Genomic DNA, 25,300 nt, shown 5'->3' with positions numbered 1-25,300 from the left:
TTTGAATTTAAGTGAGCAACCACCTATCTTTATCCTCTCACGCGGATAAGACACGTCTTGCACTGTTTTAAAAGAGAAGAGAAGGTGGGGCATGCATAGAATTTTTTTGAGAGAGAATAGTGGGTGTGAGGAAGCCTTGTGCATGAGTTGGAAGTTCAAAAACTTTCGAGAGAAAAGAAAAGAAAAGAAAGAAAAGTGGGCGCAGGAATTTGAGTGAGTATCTTAGGGTTTCTACCTGGGGTTCGTGAAGTGAGAAGGTGAGCTACGAGTGTCATGAGCCCACCAAACTTCAGGATGAGCTTCATCAACCTCTCAAGCACCTTTGCTAATGATTTGGAGCATCCAAAAAGTCAATAGATATCAATCGAAGGAGTTCGATCAGCATCAGCCATCGAAAGGGTTCCACGATGAACTAGCATTCGTGAGGAGCCGATCAGACTGGGAGCTTTGTATGGACGATCTGCAGAGGCCAGACATACTATGTAGCTATGTTACAATGATCAATCCTTCTTGACAGTGATCAGACTGCAGCGATCGACTACCTGCATGAAGGTAATGTGTTCTGAATACATAATAGTAAAATGTTTACTGTAGAGAATTTAAAATTTTAAATTTAAATGCATGCTATATATATCATATTTAGATCTTTGTGTAGGGTTAATACATATTAATTAATTAGATTAATTAATAATTTTTGCTGTAAAATTATAATTTTAAAAAAGTTTTAAAATTATCGTTTTACCCCTATACTGAATTCACTTCAAATGGTATCAGAGCAGGTTCTAAAATATGATACACATTTGCATACGTAGATTAAGTAGTAATCTAAAAGTTTAAATTTAAAATTTGAATTTAAAATTTGAAATTTAAAATTTAAAATTTAAAATTTAAAATTCAAAAATCAAAATTCAAAAATTTGAAATTCAAAATTTGAAATTTAAAATTTGAAATTTGTTTGAAATTTGAAATTTAAAATTCAAAATTTGAAATTTAAAATTTAAAATTTGAATTTTGAACTTGGTATATTTAGATATACTTGATCCAAGTAGCAAGTAGTCTAATTGGGTTGGTTGCCATGGTCGTCCGATCATAAGAGAAAAGAAGGATTTAAAGGCCCTCTCCTCCCATTCGATGGGGTTCTCCTATGGCGGTAGGGGTACCGATGCGATTATATCCCATGCACACGAAGCAGCGAAAGGACTTAATTTGTAAAGGTTCAATTGTGAAATTTATCATGAATGTGTTAGATTAGATCTAAAGAAATATTCATGATTTATTTTGATTGAGTTATTTTCTGTTAAGTAATTAGCAATAGGATTGCTGTTTATGAAATATGCTGATCCGTTTGTGAAATGAGTCAACACATTTGGTGAACAAAAAATAAAATCTTTCAAATTTGAAAATTATTTTTGAAATACCAAACCCTGACCCATCAGCCCAAATACTTAATTAAAAGAATTAAGTATTGTCTAGTTGGTCTAGAATTGTGAATTAAGACCTAAGACAATTGCATAAACTTGTGGGTCAATGGGTTAGATAGACTAGGTCCATAATTGGGTTAGACCTAAGGTTAGCTTAAAGAAATGGACTAAATTAGAGTAATTGATCAAATCTAATCAAAAATTGAATTAGATTAGGTCAAGGACACTCTAGACTCAACTCTAATAGTTGTAGTTGAATGGATCCATGTCTTTAACTAGACTAAGATGGACTTAATTCATGGCTACGCGGTGGAACTCTATTTACTAAGTTGATCAAATTAAAACTAATAAACCAGTTGGTGTCTAAGATAAGTTCGGTAGTCTGACCAATGATTTTTAAGTGGGAGCTACTCGCATTGATTCGATCTCTGATGAGTTAATGGCTTATCCTCACCACTGATCTCACTTATCTGGCCAACTTGGTGAGTTAGATTTTGATTAGATCACTTGGTGATTAGGGCTCACCCATGTCATTAGGTAAATCAGTGTGACTGATTTAGATGCTCCTAATGCCGGCTTTAATTAAATTCTTTTTTAATCTAACTTAATGAAGTCAGTTGGAGGATTGAAATTGGTTGGTTAATTTCTTCTCTTCTATCCTTTAATAAAAATTTTCAAAAATTATTAGGTCCCTAAAATGATTAAGTTATAGTGATAACTAAGTCATAGCCTCCAATTAAGTGAGTGATAATGAGTCCATTAGTTTAATAATCATTGGAGGCCCAAAGGCCTGGTGCTTATTGACTAATGAAATTATCATTCATAATATGATAATTTGGTTAAGTCTTTCTGATGGTGGTCAGGTTGACCGACCAAAGTCGGGCCTGATCATTTATTGGTCCGATTCACCAAATCAAGTCATGTTAATGGTTGGACCTAACCAGATCTTTTTAGTGGAGATCAAAGCCTACTGATTAAGTTCTAGGGCAAAATTAATTACTAGAAGTTGTTTAGAGAAATAACTGATTATAAACCTACCCATAGATGCATGTGGGTTGACCAACCAAAGTTGGGCTCATGTGTAGTCTGTGTGGATTCTAGTACCCACTAAGAAATTAAAGTAATTTTTCGAATTGAAGGTTGAGGCTACCAGTTCGTAAAAATACTAGGAAAAACTTTAGACTAAAGTCCAAGTCTTTAGTATTAATAATTTATGTACTAATAAAGGTCTGGTTTTTCTTTGCAGCTATGGCCACTACCCTGTCGCTCTGGTCATTATTATGTAATGACAATCTCATGGGACCTAATTTTGATAGCTGGTATTGAAAATTAAAAATTATCCTTGAGCATGAGCGGATCCTTTATGTAGTAACGGATCCGACACCTGAGCGGCCAGCCCCGAATGCTAGAGGGGTGGTCCGAGACACATACCAGAAGTGGCTCAACGATCGCACCACCGTTCGGTGCATAATGCTGACGGTAATGAATGATGAGTTCAGCCACAGGTTCGAGAATGCCCAGCTGCAGGAGATGCTTCAAATGTTGAATGACTCCTTTGGCATGCTTGACGATGTTGAAAGGCACAAAACTAGTTGTGCCATTTTCAATGCTCGAATGAGGGATGGGGCCTCAGTCATCGATCATGTACTGTACATGATCGAAATGATTGAGTGCCTAAGTAAACTGGGCTTTCCCTTGCACGAGCAGCTCGCTAAGGATGCGATCCTTAATTCTTTGCCTAAGTCCTTCCTCCCCTTCCTTACTCATTTTCGGATGACAAATCCTACAGTGAACTACCATGGATTGTTGGGGTTGCTGTAGAACATTGAGAAGGACCACCAGCTCCATAAGGAGTCGGTGAATGTTGTGGGAGGGTCTTCTTCTGGACGTCGATCCTTTAAGAAAGGGAAGAAGAACAAGAAGAAAAAGAATAAGAAGGTGCAGTCGCATGTTGGGACGTCTGCACAGGGTCAGACCAAGAAGTGCAAGCCCGACCAGAGCCAGGCAGAGTGCTTCTTTTGGAAGAAGCAGGGGCACTGGAAGAGGAACTGTCTTCTATACATTGCCTCCCAAGACCCGAACAGGCCGAAGAAGAAGCCAGGTAATTATATGATAACACCTTGCAACTTTTCTATTTGTGATACTACTGCCTGGGTATTGGATACCGAAAGCCTTTATCATATCTGTAATTCGATGCAGGGTCTGCAGGTCAGTAGGAGATTTGATGAAGGCAAGAGGTTCCTGAATGTCGGAGATGGAAGCAAAGTTTCAGTTCTAGCTTTAGAAATCATGAACCTTGTAATCAATTCTCGTAATGTAATTCTGAATGAATGTCACTATTGTCCAAATTTTTTTCTTAAATATTATTTCTGTAGGCCTTTTGGCCATGTACAGTTATGAATTTTTAATAAAAAAAAATATTTACAATATCATTTTGAATGGTGTTACAATATTTGTTGGATAACTAAATAATGGAATTTACTTACTATCACAGCCTGTTAATGTGGTTCAAACCTTCGGTAAATGCCCTAGAATGAATAATATATCAGAAGTCTACCTTTGGCACTGTAGGCTAGGTCATATCTATAAGAACAAGATAAACAGGTTGGCTCAAGAAAAAATTTTTAAAGTTGCTGATTGTGAATCACTTCCAACCTATGAGTCCTGTCTTCTTGGGAAGATGACCAAGTCACCTTTTACTGAAAAAGGTGAGTGAGCCAGTGAACTCTTGGGTTTGATACATTCTGATGTATGTGGACCCATGAGCTCAAGTGCAAGAGGTGGATATTTCTACTTCATAACCTTCACAAACGACCTATCGAGGTATGGGTATGTCTACTTAATGAAGCATAAGTCAGAGTCGTTTGAAATGTTCAAACTATTCTGAAATGAGGTAGAAAAATAAACTGGGAAGTGTATTAAAAGTCTTTGATCTGATCAAGGTGGTGAATACCTTTTCAATGAGTTTCTGACATATCTTGGGGAGAATGGGATTTTATCTCAGTGGACTCCTCCTGGAACACCACAGCATAATGGTGTGTCTGAAAGGAGGAATCAGACCTTGTTGGACATGGTTTGATCCATGATGGGGTTTGCTGGTCTGCCGATCTCCCTCTGGGGATATGCGCTCGAATCGGCTTGTTACCTTCTAAATAGGGTTCCGAGTAAGTCTGTAACCAAAATGCCATATGAGATATGGATAGGATGTAAGCCAGTACTCTCGCACCTTAGGGTTTGGCGATGTTCGGCTTATGTTAAACATTTAATTACGGACAAGCTTGGACCTAGGTCTGACAAGTGTTATTTCATAAGGTACCCAAAAGAGACCAAAGGGTATTATTTCTACCTAGCTGATGAGCAAAAGGTGTTTGTCAGCCTTAAGGCAATCTTTTTGGAAAAGAAATTTCTTGGTGAAGGGACTGTTGCCTCTAAGGTCGAACTTGAGGAAGTTCGGTAGGTGGAAAAATCGACATAAATAGCTGAACCTGAATCGGATTTGGTTAGATCAAATTTGGAGCCCATTGTTCCTGCACCCTTAAGGCGGTCTGGTAGAATACCACGTCAACCAGACAGATACTATGGTTTCTTGGTCCGAGATGATGATCCTGTCGAACTTGATGAAAACAATGAGGATCCGATCACCTACATAGATGCAATGCAGAGACCTGACTCTGAGAAATGGCTAGAGGCCATGAAATCTGAAATGGAGTCCATGAAAATCAACGATGTATGAACATTGGTTGACCCACCCGAAGGAGTAAAATCCATAGGGTGTAAGTGGGTCTTCAAGAGGAAGAGAGGTGCAGATGAAAAGGTGGAGACCTATAAAGCCTGTCTGGTTGCCAATGGATATTGTCAACATTATGGTATAGACTATGATGAGACATTTTCTCCTGTGGCAATGCTCAAATCCTTTCGGATTATGCTTGCGATAGCTGCCCATCTGGACTATAAAATCTAGCAGATGGATGTGAAAACAGCTTTCCTAAATGGAGAGCTGGACGAAGAGGTGTATATGATACAACCTGAAGGGTTCACATCCACAGATGAGTCTAAGGTGTGCAGGCTACAGAGATCCATTTATGGACTTAAGCAAGCATCCCAGAGTTGGAACATATGTTTTGATAGGATGATCAAAACATATGGCTTCGTTAAGAATGAAGAAGAGCCCTACATTTATAAGTAGGCTAATGGTCTAGTAGTGGTATTTCTTGTATTATATGTGGATGACATTCTCTTAATCGAGAATGATGTCCCTGCATTACAGGGAATAAAGATTTGGCTATCGTCACAGTTCTCCATGAAAGATCTGGAAGAAGCTTCCTACATCCTAGGGATGAGGATCTATAGGGATAGATCTAAAAGGTTGCTTGGCTTATCCCAGTCTGCGTACATTGATACTATACTGAAGAGGTTCAGCATGGAGAATTCCAAGAAAAGCTATCTACCGATAGGCCGTGGAATTTCTCTCTCGAAGAGGGATTGTCCGACAACACCTCAAGAGAGAGAGCGTATAAGTAGAATTTCATATGCTTCGGCAATGGGATCTATCATGTACGCCATGACATGTACATGACCAGATGTGGCATACTCACTAGGGGTAGTGAGTAGATACCAATCTGATCCAGGGGAGAATCACTGGAAGTTTGTTAAAATCATCCTGAAGTATTTAAGAAATACTAAGGATCAGTGGCTTGTTTATGGTGAATCAGACTTGAGACTTATAGGGTTTATAGACTCTAGTTTCCAGTCTGATCATGATGACAGCAATAGTGTGTCGGGATTTGTTTTTACCCTTAATGGTGGGGCTGTCTGCTGGAAGAGTTCCAAGCAGCACAATGGCTGATTCAGTTTGCGAGGCAGAGTATGTCGCTGCATCAGATGCTGCCAAAGAAGCGGTGTGGCTGAGAAAATTTATCACCGAGCTCGGAGTAGCACCCTCCCTTGTTGGTCCCGTTCTGCTCTACTGTGATAGCTCTGGAGCCATTGCTCATGCGAAGGAACCAAAGGCACACCAGTGGATGAAGCATATTCTGCACTGCTACCATCTCATCCAAAAAATCATGGATCTAGGTGACGTCGACCTTCAGAAGATCGACAGAAAGGAGAACTTGGCCGACCCATTCACTAAAGCCATTGCGGTGAAAGAGTTTGACGACTTCAAGTCGAAGATGGGTATTAGATACTGCACCGATTGGCTTTAGGCCAAGTGGGAGATTGTTGAGAATAGTGTCCCGAAGTCAATCATCAGTCTATTGATGATTGTGCTCTTTCTTGTATTAGTATATGAATTATAAATAAATAAAAATTATTTTGATATTTTTCATCACAAATTGTTTCATCTTCTAATGAACTCCTGTGTTGTGGTGAAGTCCTTAAGACTATTTAGACTCGACAAAGGAGGATTTGTCGTTTAGTCCTTAAATCTGTTCACGATCAAATGATACGTTTTTACCAAGGATAATAATGTTTATCAAGTATAGGTCATTGTGTGCCATATGGGTTGGTTGTCATCTTAACCAAGGAGTGTGGAGACACTGGTATGACATACAAATGAGATGTAAGGGTACATCTGCACTGAATGTGACCAACTCTGGAGCTTTTTCTATTGTCAAGATTTGCTTCGATGGGATATGGGTATAACTGTTCCTTCGACCTGAGACCGCCATGGTGACTTGCAAGCAACTCACTACATTTAGGCACTGGACTACTTGAATTTCTAATTCAGTGACGGAAGGCTGTTGGGTGTAGTCAAGTACTTGACTTGTCGGTGCGTGTGTCAAGATGGGATTGACCACTTCAGTTCAGGAGCTATGTACAGTCATGTTTCAATTTAGCAAAACCTTGACCAGGGTAGTCCTAGTGAGGAGTAACAGGACTGTTTGAGTTGAGCACGATTCGGATGATCTAATCAGGGTTGACAGTTTAACCCAGAGTCATCCTAAACACAAGGGGTCAAAAGGATGAATTATACAATATCCATATTCACGTAAGTTCTGAGTGTTACGATTGTGACTATTCGACCTATCCGAACGTCGGGTACCATTACTAGATGTTCACTTCGATTAGTACAAGAATTGGTTCCTGTGCTACCGGCTTAGGTTCGAACGTGCGGGGTCACACACATTAGAGGTTCCTATCTGATCTGATGGCTGATGAAGAGTCTTAATGCTTGTGGACTTTGAGTCCTATGTGTTTGAAACTCTGTGATCAAGAATCAAGATTCTCTAAACATGAGTTCCACACATTTTGGGTACCGGGGTCAAGAGTCCCACTGATTTGGGACTTTTTGATCAGGGTTTCATATCGATGGACTCTGATGCCCGATTGCCCATCGGATTTGGACTCAGTATTTATGAGAGATTTAATTAGTGATTTGATCACTAATTAACTCAATTTGATTGAGTAATTATTTTTGGATCAAGTCCAATTGAATTGGATTCAGTTGGGTTTGACCCGATTAGGTTAAGTGTTGACCTAATCGCCAAGGTGGTTTGGTCCCTGATCTGATCAGGGGTTGGGCTTAGTCAATTTTTGATTTGATTAAGATTTTATTGAGCCTAATTAAGTTGGGTTTAACTTAGTCTAATTGTGCCTAACCTATTTTGATTAGGTTGGCTCAATTAGGTTGAAACCACTTTGACCTCATCTCCCTGCGCCACCTCACTTATTTGCGCCCATTTGAATTCACGAGAAACAACTTCTCATGAATTTTCTCCCATGCAGAAGCCTTCCCATGCCCTCCCTTGTGTGCTATTTATCTGGATAAAGATTGGTTTGTTGGCCATTCAAATTCAAAGGATGTTTGAATTTGAATGGACAACTAATCCATGTGCCACCCACCTTATCTTGTGCGCCATTTAATCTACACGAGAAAGAGTTTCTCATGTAAATTGACCACACATAAAAAACCCATGCTTCCTCTCTTCTCTCACCCAGAGTGGATAAGGATGGGTTGGTTTGCATTTGAATTTAAATTTGATTTGAATTCAAGTGAGCAACCACCTATCTTTATCCTCTCATACGGATAAGACGCATCTTGCACTGTTTTAAAAGAGAAGAGAAGGTGGGGTGTGTGTAAAATTTTTTTGAGAGAGAATAGTGGGTGTGAGGAAGCCTTGTGCATAAGTTGGAAGTTCAAAAACTTTTGAGAGAAAAGAAAAGAAAAGAAACAAAAGTGGGCACAAGGTTTTCAGTGAGTATCCTAGGGTTTCTGTCTGGGGTTCGAAAAGTGAGAAGGTGAGCTACGAGTGTCGTGAGCCCACCAAACTTTAGAGAGAGTTTCATCAACCTCTCAAGCACCTTTGTTGATGATTTGGAGTATTTGAGGAGTTGGCAGACATCGATCGAAGGAGTTCGATCAGCATCGGCCGTCGAAATGGTTCTGCGATGAACTAGCATTTGTGAGGAGCCGATCAGATCGGGAGCTTCATGTGGTTGATCCACAGATGCCAGACATACTGTGTGACTATATTGCAATGATCAGACCTTTCCAACAATGATCAGACTGCAACGATCGATTACCTGCACAAAGGTAGTGTGTTCTGAACACATAACAGTAAAATATTTACTGTAGAGAATTTAAAATTTTAAATTTAAATACATGCTGTATATATCATATTTAGATCCTTGTGTAGGGTTAATACATGTTAATTAATTATATTAATTAATAATTTTTACTGTAAAAATATAATTTTAAAAAATTTTAAAATTACTATTTTACCCCTGCACTGAATTCACTTCATTATAGAGATAGATCTAAGAGGATGATAGGAATCTCATAATGAATATACATAAAGAAGGTGCTGAAGATGTTTAGCATGAAAAACTCTAAAAGGAGTCTTTTGCCCCTTGGACATGGCTTTCATCTCTCCAAGAAGATGTGTCCTGATACACTTGAGGAGATTCAGTGCATGAGCTAAAAGGAACATGCCCTACAAGCCAATTAAAATTTATATTTTGATAAATTTTTCTTGTAATCTTCCAGACTCATATAATTGATATTTTATAAATAAAAAATATTTATTTTTCATCATATGCTGCATCTTACTTTTTATAATGACTATGATGAACTCTATAAATCAGGATAATGATTTTAGGTTTATGATGAGATCATACCTATGAGATCTAAAATCTTAAAAATTTTGATTTAGAATACTCCTAATCATAGGAACATTGAGTAGGGGATCAGTATTCCGGATAGACTAGCACTTTCTATGTATGCTCAATGAAGAGGGTGGCTGATCTCATAAGCCACTTATGTGAGATACTAACATAAGAATGTGGGTGCTCATTAGAGAATGAGTTTACTAAATTGATCCGACTTAAGAAATATCTTATGAAATCTACTTATCCGTCAAAAGATGTTTTCTTATAATGGGAGTTGTATCCATAATCTTTTGACCTGAGACTATCATAGAACTTTGAATACATGAATCTATATTTTGGTTCATACTCATTCATAACTTAGTCATGTATGAGGTGATCTGGATATGATGGAATGTGTATAGAAGTTGTGAGTAGGTCAACATGGAATCGATCACTCCTGGTAAGACAAGATCACATCCTACTTGCTCTAATCGATTGATGATTTAGGAAGCCTTTATCCAAATGAGATGAAAATTAGAAAGAGTTTTTAATATTTTATTAATCAAATTATCATTAAATATTAATAAAAATATAAATATAATATTGAATTTGACATCATTCCATATCCAGAGTCATATTCGAGATGCAGGGTGATCACAGGATCGAATTGCACAATAACTTTTCACTAAAAGATATTTTTGATATTTTTATTAAAATTTTATATCTTCTAAGTAGACATGATATATTACTAGATGTCAATCTTTTATTATAGATTTGATCGAATTAAAGAGTTTAATTTGATCGCCAATTAGAAAGGGTTCTAATTGCTGAAATTGGGTTAGTTCGATTGGACCTAGATCAGTTAGATTAAATTCTAATCAAATTAGATTGACTTGCACTCAGACCCACTACTAGCTAGATGTAGAACCCAATGAATCACACATAAAAAAAAATGATCAAAGGTCTAATTGGATTAGATCATGTTTGCAAAATAGACATGCTAGCACATGTTGCAAATCCTAGCTTTTTGTTTCAAATCAGATTCGAAATTGATTCCAGATTGGGCTAATTAAATCTAAATTGAGTAAAATCAATTTTGAGTTTGTATTGGGTCAACCCATGGTTGAATGAGCCAGGAATTAGGTGCCATATAACTAGGTTTCCATGCACCAAGAATTTTTTCTTGCACATGGGATTGTTTTTTGTGCACGAAAGATGAGTTGGCATCCCATGAGATGGGACGCCCTTCCTTGATCTTATCCTTTTTGTTCCATGCTGAAATAATTCATGGAGAATCATGATTTAATTCTAGGTGCAGAAGAGTCCTTTTGTGGCTAAATCACTTCATGGTTTATTTGTGAAAATTTGATAATATTTGAAAACCTAGCCAAATCTATCCAGGTGCCACCTAGAGTCCAATCTGTTAAGGACTATTAAAATTGATTCACGTCTCCTCTCATATCTGAATTTTCTCCACACCATCATGGAATTAGTGCCTTAATTGTGGTCCCTTGGATGGCCAAAAAGCACTAATCAATGGTGGAGAAAAATTATGCCCAGTGAAGCCTCGCGATGCATCAAAGAAACATCAAAAAAATTATTCTGAAGAGTCTTTTTGCACGAAGTATCTCTTGGATTACTTTCTCAATATTTGCCATGTGTCAAATACTTCCAGATAGGCATGAAAATTTGACTTGGTGTGTGAGATAATCTGGATGGGTGTGAGATGTAGCATGGAGAGTGAAGGAAAAATAGGTAGTTCAAAGTATGTATTTTTAAAATTTTACAATGAAATAATAAAAAATTAAATATTTTAATCTTCTAAATATATCTTAGATCATATATAAACTATCATTAAGGATCTATGATATAAAAAATTTACATATAAAATCTGATATAAAATAGAAAACTTCATCGATCACATTGATGCCCTGAATCTAATCTAACTTTTAGATTATGTCGGTAGAGTTCAGAACTCATCACCTTTTTGTAGATCGATGATCTCCACTGCTGGTAAGTATGATACAAAGCTCTTACTGATATCGAGTAGCTGTACAAATTATCTGGCCTCATAGATCATCCACTCGAAGCTCTGATCAGATCTTTTTTTGTGGGAGTGCTAGCTCGTGTTGAAGGCTCTGGATGGCTGATCCAAGCTCCTTTCTTTGAATCTCCTAGACTCCTCTGGATTAGAAGATGAAGCTTTACGAGGAGGTGGTGGTGTGGAAGATTGTACAAGGCTCACTCTTGTATTTCTCTTCTCACAAAACTTAGAGATGAAACCCTAGAACCCACAGCTCATGCCCAAGAGGAAGAACACTTCCTTTATTTCTCATGCACGGAAGTCCAACCCACTCTCAACTTTTTACATCCCCTCTCTCAAATTTCTCATGCCAAAAATTACTTCCAATCTCACACAAAATTGATCCCCTTTTAAGGTTGGCATCTTATAAAAGATAAGAATAAGAATAAGGTAGTTTCAGTTCAAATTCAAGTGTTGTCTTATCACCAATTCAAATCAAATTTGAATTAAATTTTGAATCAATTTTTTTTTTATCTTAAAAACTTAGAGAGGGGTTGACCAACATTAGAATAGTATAAAAAATCTAATGCAAAAATACTTTATGCATGGAGAAATGTGGTGGCGTGAAGAAGAGAGTCCAACTCAATTTGGACTCTAGGTTTTCATTCAAATTCAAACCAATTTGAACTCAAATTTAAACCAACCAATTTTTAATTCAAAAAGACTCAGATGAGAATGTGAAAAAAGCTTTTGGGCATAAGAAAAAATGACATAAAATATTTCTCACGTGAACAATAAGAGGGCGCGATAAAGGAGATGCAAAGGATTCAAATTCGAATTATTTTTCTCATCCAATTAGATTCTTCACCCAACCAAATTAGGTTAAACCCAATTAGATCATTAAACCTAATTTAATTAAATAGTAAATAGTTTTGATCATATCTTAATCAAATCAAAAATTAATCGAGCTCAAGTCCTGATCATATCAGGAATCGAACACCCTTAGCGATTAGGTCATCTCATAACCTAATCGAGTCAAACCAAATTGAATCCAATTCAATTAGATTCGATCCAAATCTCAATGCTCAATCAAATTAAGTTAATTAGTAATCTAATTACTAATCAATCTTCTCATAATTTATCAATAATTAATGAATTAATTTATTATAACTTTTGCATAGGGTTAATCATCAATCAAATTGACTGTTTTATCCTAAAATGATTCTTAATCGTTGATCAGCCATATGATCAGTCAGAAACTTCTTTCGAGTGTGACCTTATAGGTTCAAACCTAAGCCGATAGTATGAAAATAATCTTTCTATACCAATCAAAGTGACCATCTAGCAATGATACCCGACGTCTGGATAGGTCGAAAAATTGCAAAGCATCATTCAAGAACCTATTGGCATATGGTTACCGTATAATTCATCCCTTTGATCCAAATGCTCAAGGTGACCTAAGATTTTATTGTCAACCCTGATATGGTCATCCATATTATATTTTAATTTTTAAAATTTATCACATGGATTACCTCGATCAAGGTTTTACTGAATTAAAATACACTGATATATTAACTCCTACTTATTCGGAGGGGTCAATTTCATCTTGACTCATACACTGACTTCGCAAGTACTTGACTATGTCTAAAAACCTTTCATCATTGAATTAAAAATTCAGATAGTCTAACAAAAGCATAGTGAGTTGCTTGCAAGTCACTATGGTGATCTCAGGTCGGAGGGACACTTATACCCATATCCTTCACGAGCTACTCTGGACAGAAGAATGCTCAGCAATTGGTCACGTTCAGTGAAATGTACTCCTACATCTCACTTGCATGCCATGCTAGTGTCTCCACACTCTTTGATTAAGAGGACAACTAATGTACATGGCACATAATGACTTATACTTGATATAGCTATCATCCTAATAATAGTATATTATTTGGTCATAAACTTAAGGTTTAAGTACTAAACGATATATCCTCTTATATCAAATCAAATAGTCCTAAAGACTTCATCACATAATAGGAGTTCAAAATGAAATGTACACAGTGATAAGAAAACTAAATAATATTTATTAATTTAATAATTCATATACAATTATAATGATAAGTACAACCATCAACAGACTGATGATTGACTTTGAGACACAATTCTCAACAACTCCCACTTGGACTAAAGCCAATCAGTACAGTATCGTATACCCATCTTTGATTTGTAGTCTTCGAACTCTTTGACACCGAGGGGTTTGGTAAATAGATTTGTCAGGTTCTCCTTTCCATCGATCTTCTAAAGCTCGACGTCATCTCGATGCACGATCTCTCGGATCAAATGGTAGCAGTGAAGAATGTGCTTGGTCCACTGATGTGACTTCGATTCCTTCACTTGAAAAATGGCATTAGTACTGTCACATACAACAAGATGGGGCCATCAAGGGAGGGTGCCACTCCAAGCTCGTTGATGAACTTTCATACCACACAACTTCTTTCGCAACATCAGATGCTGCGATATATTCCACCTCACAAGTAGAGTCCACCATAGTGTGCTGCTTGAAATTTTTCTAACAAATTGCTCCACTGTTCAGGGTATAAATATATCCCGATATGCTCTTGCTATCATCATGATCAGACTGAAAAATAGAGTCTATAAACCCCACAAATTTTAAGTCAGATTCTCCATAGATAAGCCACTGATCCTTAGTATTTTTTAAATACTTAAGGATAGTCTTTACGACCTTCCAGTGATTCTCACCTGGATCAGACTGGTATTTGCTCAGTACTCCTAATGAGTATGCCACATCCGATCACGTACATATCATGGTATACATAATAGATCCCATTGACGAAGCATATGAAATTCTACTCATACGCTCTCTCTCTTGAGGAGTTGTCAGACAATCACTCTTCAAGAGAGAAATTCCTTGGCCTATCAAAAGATAGCCTTTTTTGAAATTCTGCATGCTAAACCTTTTTAGCACAGTATCAATATACATCGACTGAGATAATTTAAGTAATCTTTTAGATCTATCTCTATAGATCTTCATCCCAAGGATGAAAGATGCTTCTCCCAAATCTTTCATGGAGAACTGTGATGACAACCAAATATTTATTCTCTGTAATGCAGGAATATCATTTTTTATTAAGAGAATGTCATCGACATACAAAATAAGAAATACTACCACAAAGTTATTAACCCATTTGTATATACAGGGTTTCTCTCCATTCATAATGAAGCCATACATTCTGATCACTTTATCAAAATACATATTCCAACTCCGAGATGCTTGCTTAAGTCCATAGATGGACCTTTGAAGCTTGCACACCTTAGACTCATCTATGGATATGAAACCTTCAGGTTGTATCATATACATTTCTTTTTCTAGCTCTCTATTTAGGAAGATTGTTTTCACATCTATTTGCCAGATTTTATAATCCGGATGTGCTGCTATCATAAGCATAATCTGAATAGACTTGACCATTGTCACAGAAGAAAATATCTCGTCATAGTCAATACCATAATGCTAACGGTAATCTTTGACAACCAGATGGACTTTATAAGTCTCCACCTTTCCGTCTGTTTTCTTCTTCTCTTTGAAGATCCACTTACACCCTATGGGTTTTACCCCTTCAAGTGGGTCAACCAATGTCCATACATTATTGATTTTCATGGACTCCATTTTGGATTTCATGGCTTCTAGCTACTTATCAGAGTTAGACCTCTGCATCGCATCCATATAGATGATCGGATCCTCATTGTTCTCATCAAATTCAATTGGATCTCTGTTCCGAACTAAGAAATCATAGTATCTATCCAGTTGATGCGATACTCTATCGGATCTCCTTAAGGATGTTTCTACAATAGGTTTTGGATTTGATCTAACCAAATCTGACTCTATGGGTTTACTAGATTGTGTCGGTTCTGTTATCGATTAAACTTCATCAAGTTCAATCTTTGAGGCATTAGTTCCTTCATCAAAGAACTCTTTTTTTAAAAAGATGGCCCTATTACTGATGAACATCTTTTGTTTGTCAGCAAGATAGAAGTAATATCTTTTGATCTCTTTTGGATACCCTATAAATAGATATTTGTCAGACCTAGGTCCAAGCTTGTCAGTTTTCAAACATTTGACATAAGCCGGACATCTCCAAATCCTAAGATGAGAGAGTACAGGCTTACGCCCTGTCCATATCTCATGTGATGTTTTACTTACAAACTTACTCAAAACTTTATTTAAAATATAACAGCTTGCGTATCCTCAAAAAAAAAATCGACAGACTTGTAAAGCCTATCATAGATCGAACCATGTCTAATAGGGTTCGATTCCTCCTTTTCGATACACCATTATGTTGTGGTGTTCTAGGAGGGGTCTATTATAAGAGAATCTCATTCTCTTCTAAGTATGTCAAAAACTCATTAGAGAGGTATTCTCCTCCTTGATCGGACCGAAGAGTTTTAATACTCTTTTTAGTTTGTTTTTCTACTTCATTATGGAATTATTTGAATATTTCAAATGATTCTGACTTATGTGTCATTAAGTAGATGTGCCCATACCTCAACAAGTCGTCTGTAAACGTAATGAAATAATAATATCCACCTCTGGTATTAGTGTTCATCGATCTACATACATAAGTATGTATCAGACCTAGAACTTCACTGGCTCGCTTACCTTTTCCAATAAAAAGTGATTTGGTCATTTTTTTAAGAAGACAGGACTAGTAGGTTGAGAGTGATTCACAATCATTGACTTCAAAAATTTTCTCTTGTATCAACCTGTTTATTCTATTCTTGTTAACATGACCTAACCTACAATGCCAAAGGTAGATATCGAAAATATCACTAATTCTAGGGTGTTTCTTGGGTGTGTACATTACACTAATAGATTGTAACAATATGTAAATACCATTATTCAACTGTCCATGCATCATATTAACACCATTCATAATGATATTAAAATTATTTTTTTTTTAATTTAAATTTCATAACCGTACATGGCCAAAAGGCCTACAAAAATAATATTCAATAAAAAGGAAGGATAAAAATGATATTCACTTAGAACACATACATTAGACTTGAATACAAGCTTAATAGTCTTTAACACTATAACTGGTCTTCCATCTCTAACATTAAGGAATCTTTCATCTTCTTTAAATCTCCTACTGACCTGTAGACCTTGCAACGAATTATAAATATTAAAAGAACTTTTGGTATCTAATACCCAGATAGTAGAATCACAAATTAAAAAATTACAAGGTGTTATCATATAATTACTTTGTCTAGCAACAACTTCCTTCTTTCTCGACCTGTTCGGATCCAAGAAGGCAATGTATTGAGGATAATTTCTTTTCTAGTGCCCCTGCTTCTTGCAGTAGAAGTATTCCGCCTGACTCTGATCGAACTTGGGTTTCTTGGTCTGACTGGGCTTTGGTGCCCCAGCACTTTGCATCTTTTTCTTGTTCTTCTTGTTCTTCTTTCTTTTCTTAAAGGATCGACGTCTAGAAGAAGACCCTCCCACAATATTCACTGACTCCTTTTGGAGCCGGTGATCCTTCTTAAAGTTTTACAGCAACCCCAACAAATCATGGTAGTTAACTGCAGGCTTTGTCATTTGAAAATGAATAAGAAAAGGAAGGTAGGACTTGGGCAGAGAGTTTTGAATAGCATCTTTCCCCAACTGCTTATGTAGGAAAAAGTTGAGCTTGCTTAGGCACTCAATCATCTCGATCATGTATAATACATGATCAGTGGCTAATGCTCCTTCCCTCATTCAAGCATTAAAGATGGCATAACTAGTCTTGTGCCTCTCAACATCGTCGGGTGTGCCAAAAGACTCATTCAATATTTGCAACATGTCCTATGGCTGAGCATTCTCAAAATGATGGCTAAACTCATCATTCATCGCCGCCAGTATAATACAATGAACCATAGTCTGATCATTGAGCCACTTCTGATAAGTATCTCTGATTGAGCTACATATATTTGAAGCTAGCTCCTCGAGTATCAGATCAGTTAACACATACAAGATCCATTCATGCTCCAAGACAATTTTGAGCTTTCGATACCAGCTATCAAAATTTGATCCCATCAATTTATCACTATCTAATGTAATCAGAGCAACAAGGTGGTAGCCATAACTGCAAAAGAAAAATCAGAACCTAATTAATATATGAATTGATTAAGCCTAAAGATATGGATTTTAGTCTAAAGATCTCTCATTATTTTATTTGAATTGATAGCCTCTACCTTCAATTCGAGAAATTACACTAATTTGTTAGTGGGTACTAGAATCCACATGAACTACACATGGGCCTGAGTATGGCTCGACTAACCTTTGTGTACCCATAGATAGGTTCTTAACCAATTATTTTACTAAATAATTTTTAGTATTCAATTTTGCCCCAGACACCTCTTCAGCAGGCATGTGGCACCTCCATTGAAAGTTTTGATTAGGTCCAACTATTAACATACCAAAATTTAATGTATCTAACAAACGAGTGACCAGGCCCGAGTGTGGCTCGGCCAATCTGACCATCATCAGAAGGACACAACTAAAATAACATATTATGAATGATAATTCCGACAGCCAGATGAGCACCAGGCGTGTGGTGCCTTCAATGATCATCTAAACAGTTGGACTCATTATCATCCAACTTAATGGGAGGTTATGATCTAGTTATCGCCATAACTATTTCATTTTTAGGGACCTAATAATTTTAGAGGATTTAATTAGTTGAATTAAGAGATAAGAAAAGACTGGACCTGCTAATCTTAATCCTCCCACTGACTTCACCAAGTCAGATTAAAAAAGATTAGATAAATGCTGATCCAACCAACCAGTCATAAATCCTACCACTGACTTCACCAAGTCATAAAGATGACTCAAGACAAGTCAAACTAAGGGCATCTAAATCAGTCACACTGATTTTCTAGTTAGCATCGGTCAACTCCAATCATTAAGTGGTCTAATCAAAATATGATTCACCATGTTGGTCAGATAAGTAAGATCGATGGGAGGGATATGCCATTAACTCGACATAGACTCAATCTATGCGAGTAGCTCCTAATTAATGACCACCAATCAAAGCTACCATACTTATCTTAGACACCAACTGGTTAGTCATTTTTAATTTGATCAACTTATAGACTTGAATTCGACTACGGAGCTACGATCAAAGTTTATATTGATCTAATCAAAGATATGGACTTGACCAACTACATCTATTGAAATTGATTAAGAGAAAAAAATAATCCAATCAGAATTAACTTTTAATTAGATTTGATCAATTATTAATATAGTCCATTATCAATGATTTCTAATCCTAGGTCTAATCTAGTTAAATGGACTTGACTCAAGCTAACACATTAACCAATGAGTTATAAAATTAATATTTTAGATCTTTGATTCTTAAATCTAGATCGTTTAATTCTCAATTAAATTTTGAACTGATATGAGTTCAGATTTGATATTTGAAAATAATTTTTAATTTTATAAAATATTTTTATAATCAATCATCTAATGATCTAGACTATAATTTTAGATCTAATATATATTATTTTAAATCTAAAATAAAATTTTAAAATTTTTTTAATTATTCATCATCATAGAAAAGATCATGCAGCATCCCTACACGCCATATGAGATCCCATCGAATGGGTAAATAGGATAGTAAAATCTTGATTTCTCCTATGACTGGATGGCTATGAGGATCTATCCAATTAGATTACTATTTAGATCTAATCTAAATAATTAAAATCAAATTATATGTAAAAAATTCCTGTTATAAGAAACCTTGCTCTGATACCATTTGAAGAAAAAATAGATAGTTCAAAATATCTATTTTTAAAATTTTATAGTAGAATAATAAAAGATTAAATATTTTAATCTTCTAAACATGTCTTAGATTAGATCTAAACTACTATTAAGGATCTATGACATAAAAAATTTATATATAAAATCTAATATAAAATAGAAAACTACATCAATCACATCGATGCCCTGAATCTGATCTAACTTTTAAATTATATCGATAGAGTTCAGAACTCATCACCTTTTTATGGGTCGATGATCTCTACTATTGATAAGTATGGTATGAAGCTCTCACTAATGTTGAGCAACCGCACAGGTCATCTAGCCTCTACAAATCATCTACTCGAAGCTCTGATCGGATCTTCCTTCGTGGGAGTGCTAGCTTGCATCGAAGGCTCTGGATGGCTGATCCAAGCTCCATTCTTTGGATCTTCCAAACTCTTCTAGATCAGAAGATGAAGCTTTATGAGAAGGTATGGTGTGGCAAATTGGACAAGACTCACTCTTGTATTTTTTTTCTCACAAAACCTAGAGATGAAACCCTAGAACCCACAGCTCATGCCCGAGAGGAAGAACACTTCCTCTGTTTCTCATGCACGGAAGCCCAACCCACTCTCAACATTTTATGTCCCCTCTCTCATATTTCTCACATCAAAAATCATTTCTAATGTCACACAAAATTGATCTTCTTTTAAGGTTGGCATCCCATGGAAGATAAGGAAAAGAATAAGATAATTTCAGTTCAAATTCAAGTATTGGTCAATCTTTATCACTAATTCAAATCAAATTTGAATTAAATTTTGAATTAAACTTTATTCTTATCTTATAAACTTAGAGAGAGATTGACCAACATCATAATGGTATAAAAAATCTCACACAAAAATACTTTATGCATGGAGAAATGTGGTGGCATGAAGAAGAGAGTCCAACTCAATTTGGACACTAAGTTTTCATTCAAATTCAAATCAATTTAAACTCAAATTTAAATCAACCAATTTCTAATTCAGAAAGCTTAGATGAAGATGTGAGAAATACTTTTGGGTATAATAAAAAATCATATAAAATATTTTTCACGTGAAGAATAAGAGGGTGCAGATAAAGGAGGTGTAAGGGATTCGAATTCAAATTATTTTTCTCATCCAATTAGATTCTTAACCCAATCAAATTAGGTTAAACCCAATTAGATCATTAAACCTAATCTAATTAGGTAGCAAATAGCTTTGATCAAATTTTAATTAAATTAAAAATTAATCGAGCTCAAGTCCTGATCATATCAGGAATGAATACCCTTAGCGATTAGGTCATCTTATAATCTAATTGGGTCAAACCAAATTAAATCTAATTCAATTAGATTCGATCCAAACCTCAATGCTCAATCAAATTGAGTTAATTAGTAATCTAATTAGTAATCAATCCTTCAATAATTCATCAAATATTAGCAAATTAATTTATTACAACTTTTGCATAGGGTTAATCATCAACATAATTGACTATTTTATCCTGGAACGATTCTTAATCGTTGATCAGCCATATAATCAGTCAGAAATTTTTTTTGAGTGTGACCCCATAGGTTTGAACCTAAGCCAGTAGTATAGAAATAATCTTCCTATACTAATCAAAGTGACCATCTAGTAATGATACCCGACATCCGAATAGGTCAAAAGATTGTAAAGTATCATTCAAGAACCTATTAGCATATGGTTATCGTATAATTCATCCCTTTGACTCAAATACTCAAGGTGACCTAGGGTTTAACTACCAACCCTAATATGGTCATCTACATTATATTTTAATTTTTAAAATCCATCACATGGATTACTCCAGTCAAGTTTTTACAGAATTGAAACACACTAATATACTAACTCCTACTTATTCAGAGAGGTCAATTTCATCTTGACTCACACACTGACTTCATAAGTACTTGACTATGTTCAGAAACTTTGCATCACTGAATTAAAAATTCAGATAGTCCGACATCAAAGCATAATGAGTTGCTTGCAAGTCATCGTGGTGATCTCAGATCGAAGGGATACTTATACCCATATCTTTCATGAGCTATTCTTGATAGTAAAGTGCTCAGTAATTGATCACATTCAGTGAGATGTACTCCTACATCTCACTTGCATACCATACTAGTGTCTTCACACTCTTTGATTAAGAGGACAACCAACATACATGGCACACAACGATCTATACCTGATATAGCTATCGTCCTAATAATAGTATATCATTTGGTCATGAACTTAATGTTTAAAGACTAAACGATATATCCTCCTATATCGAATCAAATATTCCAAAGGACTTCATCACATAACAGGAGTTCAAAATGAGATGTACATAATGATGAAAAAATTAAATTATATTTATTAATTTAATAATTTATATATAATTAGAATGATAAGCACAACTGTCAACAAGCTAACGGTTAGCTTTGGAACACAATTCCTAATAGAAAGGGTGTGAGTCAAATTTGAATGCATCCGATCACAATTATTTAAAGGGGGCTATGCTAGAGATTTGTTCATTCAGAATTCTAATTCCATCTCTTCTTTCTTACACCTTCTCCCTATTGTCCAATTAGTCTCTTTCTTTTTTTGTTAGGATAAGTCCAAAAATAGTAAGGACAAGTCTGATTTTAGGACAAAGGCCTAGGAAGAGATTTAAAGAAGACAAAGAGATAAGAAAGGTAGAGATAAGAAGGCTAGGAGGAGAGGAAGAAGGTCTTGAGGTTTTACTGTCCAAAAAAATTTTTAGAGTAAAAATTTTGAAGGATAAATCATCCTAAGGAGTTGGTGTCCTGATCATAACCCTGTGTGGATCATCATTGAAGGGCGAACACTTGGATGTCTGGTGGAGGTTCTACCATATTTTTGGAATAAGCATTGCAGGTATTCTTCTATAGCTTGAACTTTGTTATGAATATATTATGTATGATTGTTAATCATCAAGGAGGTATTGGTTTAAGGGTTTAATATTTAGAATTTCTTAGTTTAAATTTTTGAAATCCATTATGATTCCGCTATGCGTGATATCTCTGAAACCCTATAGCGGTATCAAAGCCGGCCTTGTTTGGTTTAATCATATATATACAATATTTATGTGATGTATATTATCATTCATGCTATAAAATTAATTATGCTTTCATATGATGATATGAATTGATGAACCACTTCATCATTCTGAAATATGATTGTCCTAGCATAACGGGGTTACGTTGTAAGGTTGTCCTAGGATGATGAATGTCCATATGTTACACTGATATATATAAAATATTTAATGTTAATATATATTAATGTGCATTAGCATTATATAGTTAGAATGTGTATTAGACCAAAGATGTCCTCATAAAAAATTATATTAAGTTGTTGTGATAACCAATAATTGGTTAACCAATTTTTGCTCAACTGATCAATTGGTGTCCAAAAAAGTGCTCAAGGTAGTTCTTTAATTGGTTCCATTGTCTGACCTAACCAATTTATTGGTGTCTAAGAAAAGCAACAGGAGGACCCCCACCTATTTACCTAGCCAATTTGGCTAAGTGATCTTGATATTGAAAAATCTTAATATTGAAAACACTACTAGGAGCCTTCCTTCATGCTAGGTTAATGTTACATCATAAACTATGGCTAGCTTGTTGTGTTACCATAAGGTTTGTCATAAGGACTGATATAATATAATCCTTGTGCATAAATGATGCTTACGATAATTTTGGATATACTGCTTTGTTGTGTTACTACAAGGACAGTAATATTCAAATTTGACTGTATTGAAATGAAGGATCTTATTTAACTAAAATATTATAACTTGTTGTATTACCATAAGGCTAATAATATTTTAGAGGTCAAGATATAATATTGAGAATTGCATAAGATGCAATTAGAAAGAGTTTTCTACCTATGAACTCATAAGGATTTGTTGTGTTAATATAAGATTATTATAAGAAATTAGGGTCTCAATCCCACTAAGATAAATATAGAATATATCTTGTTCATCATAGTAGAGGGTTATGATGTTCGATAAAATAATGGAAGGTATAATTAAATCTAAAGATCTTATTTAATTACGTAAGTCAACATGAGTTGTTTACTTATGTAATGTTCTTTATTTATTATAGATTAAATATTACAAATGGCATCTTCATTATCATTGGAAGAAATTTTAGATTCTAATAAGTTGATCAGTCTCAATTATGTAGACTGGTTGAGAAATTTAAAGATTGTACTCACTCAGGAGGAGCTCTCTTATATACTTGATGTCCCTGAACCACAAGAGGTTGGGGATGATGCCACTGAGGAGGAAATATCCACATACAGGATCTAGAAGAATGACAGTTTAACTGTCAAATGCATCATACTGGCCTCTATGAGCAATGAATTGCAGAGACGGCATGAGAGCATGGATACTCAATCTATACTCCTTAATCTTAAAGAGTTGTATGGAGAATAGAGTAGGACTGCTGGGTATGAGATATCTAGATAGTTATTTCGTATTAGAATGATTGAGGAGTCATCCGTATAAGATCATATCCTGAACGTCATTGATCTGATCACTAGATTGGGTCAATTGGATTTTATGATGGATGGAGAATTAAGTCAGGATTTGATTCTGTAATCTCTCTCCGAATCATTCACTCAGTTTGTCATAAATTATCACATGAACAAACTGAATACCTCTTGCTTGAGCTGTTAAACATGCTTAAAATAGCTGAGAGCCACATAAAAAAAGAAAAAGCTCCATTTCTTCTTATGGGTAAAACCTCTAAGAAGAAATCAGGCTTTAAGGGTTCAAAAAAAGTATTGAATCCTAAGGGTGGCAAAATGAAGAAGAAGGTGAAGAAAGTCTTCAGACAAGGTACCTGCTTTCACTACGGTAAGGCAAGACACTGAAAAAAGAATTGTAAGTCCTATCTTGCAACTGTAAAGGCTGGTGCAAGTGACGCACCAAAAGGTATGTATGAGATATATACAATTTTGTCATTAAGTTCTTCCAATTTAGACTCTTGGGTATTAGATACCGCTTGTAGTTCTCATATATGCAAGTCATTGTAGGGACTACAGAATATTAGAGTTTTGAAAAAGGATGACTTCGAGCTTTATGGCACTGGAGGAGAGTCCATCTAGGCAAAAGCTATGGAGACATATATGTTGAAGTTACCTTCTGAAAAGATCTTAGAGCTAGAAAATTGTTATATATACCTAAGATCAATAAGAATATTATTTCTGTACCATTGCTATTGCAACAAGATTTTGAAATAAATGGAAAGAGCAATAGTTGCTCAATTTCTTTTTCTAATGAAATTCTCTGTCATGGCATTGTCAATAATGGTCTTCTGATTCTATGTAATGATAATATTTTTTATATTGACGAAAGGAAAAAGTGAAAGAGAGAAGAAATAAATAATACTTTACTTTGGTATTGTCGATTTGGTCATATAAGTGAGACGGGAATTAACAAATTATACCAAATTTTTTTTTTTGATTCTTATGATTATGAATCATTAGGAACTTGTGAATCTTATCTTCTGAGTAAAATGACTAAGACTCCATTTAATGGATATGAAAAAAAGACAAGTGAGTTATTAGAACTTGTACATACTGATGTATGTGGTCCTATGATAATAGAAGTCAGAGGAGGATACTCTTATTTTATTACATTCTCTGATGATTTATCTAGGTTTGGATATGTATATATTATAAAGCACAAATCCGAAGCCTTTGATAAATTTAAAGAGTATCAAAGTATGGTCAAGAAATAAACTGAAAAAAATATTAAAATCCTTCAATCCGATCGAGGAGGAGAATACTTATCTAATAAATTTTTAGATCATCTTAAAGAAAATAAAATTCTCTCAGAGTAGACCCCTTCTTATACACCACAGTTACATGATGTAGCAGAAAGGAGGAATCATACTTTATTAGAAATGGTGTGGTCCATGATATGCCTTACAGACTTATCTATTTTCTT

This window comes from Elaeis guineensis, chromosome 10 (genome assembly GCF_000442705.2).
Source record: "Elaeis guineensis isolate ETL-2024a chromosome 10, EG11, whole genome shotgun sequence".
Lineage (NCBI taxonomy): Eukaryota > Viridiplantae > Streptophyta > Magnoliopsida > Arecales > Arecaceae > Elaeis > Elaeis guineensis.
The sequence above is the reverse complement of the archived record's forward strand: the minus strand, read 5'-3'. Positions refer to the sequence as shown.